The following is a 3573-nucleotide window of genomic DNA, read 5'->3' on the forward strand; positions in this document are numbered from 1 at the left end:
GATCATGAAGACTGTTGTTAAATGAGCTAATAGCGACCATAGCCTACAAAATACACATTCAACTCAAATAAACTAAGAAACCGTTTTGCTCTAACCTTATCTGGTTTAGGATAGAAGATCTATTATGTTTCGGTACAATCTTCTTTGCTATATAAGACCATCACATCAAGATTTGTATCTGCAATTTGTTGCTCAACTAATTTTTAACCAAAAATGTTAGATTAATCAATTATGAGGAAACAAGAAACCTACAACTTTTGATTACAGTTGAGAAATCAAACTAGAGAGTTAGCAATGAATAAGTGAGATTCTCAAGAAAGTGAAAGTGACAAAAAAACAAGTAAAGGAAACAATCAGGAGATTAAATAAAAATAAGCAGGCAAACAACTAACCAAAGAAGCAAGTAAGGAAGTACACAACTAAGCAAGGAATCATGGAATAAAATCAGGAACCACACAAGGAACCAAGGAAGAAAATAAAGCGCACACACACACACATAGAACCACATAACTAAGAGTCACATAACTAAAGAAAGAAGAACGTAAAGAAGCAAGCAAGCAAAAGAAACAACGAATCAAAGAAGCAATCAAGAATCAAAACAAGCATACAATGAATTAAGAAAGAAAGCAAAAACAGTAAACAACAAACAAATTCAGAGGCACGTAAATCAAGGAACCAAGATTGTAAAGAAGCAAGCAAGCAAAAGAAACAACGAATCAAAGAAGCAAGTAAGAATCAAAACAAGCATACAAGGAATCAAGGAAGAACGCAAAAACAGTAAACAACAAACAAATTCAGAGGCACATAACTAAAGAAAGCAAAGATTGTAAAGAAGCAAGCAAGCAAGCAAAAGAAACAACGAATCAAAGAACCAATCAAAGAATTGAAACAAGCATACAATGAATTAAGAAAGAAAGCAAAAACAGTAAACAAAACACAAATTCAGAGGCACGTAAATCAAGGAACCAAGATTGTAAAGAAGCAAGCAAGCAAAAGAAACAAAAAGAAGCAATCAAGAATCAAAACAATCATACAAGGAATCAAGAAAGAACGAAAAAACAGTAAACAACAAACAAAGCACATAACCAAGAAAGCAAAGATTGTAAAGAAGCAAGCAAGCAAAAGAAAAAACTTAAATCAAAGAAGCAAGCAAGTAAAAGAAACAACGAATCAAAGGAGCAAGTAAGAATCAAACCAAGCACAAAAGAAATCAAGGAAGCAAAGCAAAAACAAGTAAACAACAAATTCAGAGGCAATGTGACCAAGGAAACAAGCAATTATACTTAAACAAAGACTGACGAAAGAAGTAGGATCGTACCTTTAACAATATTGGATTACTCATGCCAAAACCCTAACCGCAACATTAAGTGAGAAAAAAGTCATTAGCAGATATATATACCTCCACCCTCAAGCTCTTCTCTTTGCACCCTCAAGCTCTGCTTGGTCTGATCTCAGCAGTACGTTTTATCAATCTGCAAAATCATTATCATCCAAATCAAAATCTTCACGGCTTATTTCTCATCTAACAAAACTGCAACAAAACAACACAGAATCTCACCCCCCAAGATAAAATCCTAAAACTATGTTTGCACAGTTTTGGAAATCGGGTTCGAAATTCCATGGCGGTTCGAAATTCCATGGCGGTTTACAGTACTGCAAGTTCCAGACATAGTTTACCATCAAGAAGATTACTAATATTGAGTTGAGCTTATGAAAAATGTATAGGTTTGAGTCAGTATTATTAGAGACGTTTTAAGATGAGTAAAAACAACTTACAAAGTGTTTAGTAGAGGCGCGTAGCGTCTGTTACCCCTAGCTGTTTACACTCTCTTGCACTGTTTACAGGAAAATAAATTGAATGAAGCATGGAGACTCGTAATCCTTTGTTGGCCTGAACCAATACTATAACTTTGTGAGTAACTGAGCGGGCATTGCGAATAGGCTTTACTAAGTTTTAGTGCAACCTTTTTGGCCAGGATCAATACATCACTAGATATAGTATCTGCTGTCACCTAAAGAAATAAAGTCAATGACAAGATACATGATTAGTTGTGGATGATTGCTATGCCTTACGTAGAACTAATAATGATCAAATGTCTGATAAAAATAACTAAGTTACCTTACCAGTTACACACAAAATACCGTCAAGGTTGCTGACTATAAATGGGTGGACCAAAACTTTAAGTAATTCTTGTGAATTCTCTCTAGACATCTTCAACAACAAAATATAAGTACAGATCTTCTTGGAGCACCAATGCAAACATTACACCACTTAACTCAGAATCGTGAAGATTGGTATTCGTTATTTATATAAAACAAAAAAAATTTAGAAGATTTCATAGCGTAAAGAATGATTTACAATGGGTGCTACCACAACTCAAGCTTCACAATTCTCATCCTAAGAATAACTTTCCACAATTCTTAATCCACAACTGTATAAGATAATGTAAATTCAAACTGGAAGGGAAAAATTTAACAACAAACTGTAATAAGCCACATACCATCTAGAAACAGAAGGATGGCACTTTAGCTTTAATTGTCTTCAGAACTATGGACTGCAGTGTTTTTGAGAAAGAACATGCCCTGATTTTATACACTTGATTCTACCATCTGCAATGAGCAGTGCTTGAAACAACCAAGTGTTATGTTAAACTTCAAGTGTTTAACTCCAAGTGTTTGCATTATGAAAGATAAGAGCATACCTCTGTATGGTCACAATCATTCGAGTCAAATCTGAGTTCAGCTAGGACCAGCACATCAAGTTTGGTATCTGCAATTTGTTGCTCAGCTAGTTTTTACATTAAGAAAAAAACGTTAGATTCATCAATAGATTAGTGATCTCAACGCTCATCAGTGATGAAGTAATACCTTATGTAGTTGTCTTCTTTGTCAGTCAACAACTAGTCATGCTAGAGACTTGTGAGTGAGCTTCTGCAAATGAACACATGTTTATCATGTAACCATGTATCTAATTTGTCAAAGAACTATAAGCTAATTAACACATCTGAGAATAATATTTGTACAAAGAGTTTTTGGGATGGAACATACATAGAAAAGAGAAAATTTGTTACTTAATGGTGCCAAAGAATTTATGAGGTCCTTTGTCCAGACTGGTTGCAAGTAAGCACAAAGTTCTCCAGTCCTGAACTATTAAAACAGAAGATAAAAATGAGATTTATAAGATATTACATTGCATCATTTATCAAACACTAATTCAACTACTATGGTCACGATCATTTGAATGATCATGAAGACTGTTGTTAAATGAGCTAATAGCGACCATAGCCTACAAAATACACATTCAACTCAAATAAACTAAGAAACCTTTTGCTCTAACCTTATCTGGTTTAGGATAGAAGATCTATTCTGTTTCGGTACAATCTTCTTTGCTATATAAGACCATCACATCAAGATTTGTATCTGGAATTTGTTGCTCAACTAATTTTTAACCAAAAATGTTAGCTTAATCAATTATGAGGAAACAAGAAACCTACAACTTTTGATTACAGTTGAGAAATCAAACTAGAGAGTTAGCAATGAATAAGTGCGTAAGTAAAGAATCTCAAGAAAGTG

At 34.0% G+C, this 3573-nt stretch overlaps 1 long non-coding RNA gene across 6 annotated transcripts; it reads right to left on the minus strand.

Annotated features, from left to right (window-relative positions):
- Nucleotides 1-96: 96 nt before the first annotated feature.
- Nucleotides 97-3475, minus strand: LOC17874185. Of its 6 annotated transcripts, none has more exons than XR_002832629.1 (11): nt 3338-3475; nt 3049-3147; nt 2869-2931; nt 2703-2788; nt 2502-2610; nt 2125-2212; nt 1965-2012; nt 1777-1891; nt 1559-1653; nt 1400-1472; nt 97-196 (listed from the first exon to the last, which is right to left on the minus strand). It is a non-coding gene; the product is annotated as an uncharacterized LOC17874185 (long non-coding RNA). The 6 variants fall into 6 exon arrangements; XR_002832620.1 differs by having other exon boundaries at nt 1319-1472; XR_002832618.1 differs by lacking the exon at nt 97-196 and having other exon boundaries at nt 1103-1472.
- Nucleotides 3476-3573: the final 98 nt, after the last annotated feature.

Source organism: Capsella rubella, unplaced genomic scaffold (assembly GCF_000375325.1).
Source record: "Capsella rubella cultivar Monte Gargano unplaced genomic scaffold, Caprub1_0 scaffold_297, whole genome shotgun sequence".
NCBI classification, from domain to species: domain Eukaryota; kingdom Viridiplantae; phylum Streptophyta; class Magnoliopsida; order Brassicales; family Brassicaceae; genus Capsella; species Capsella rubella.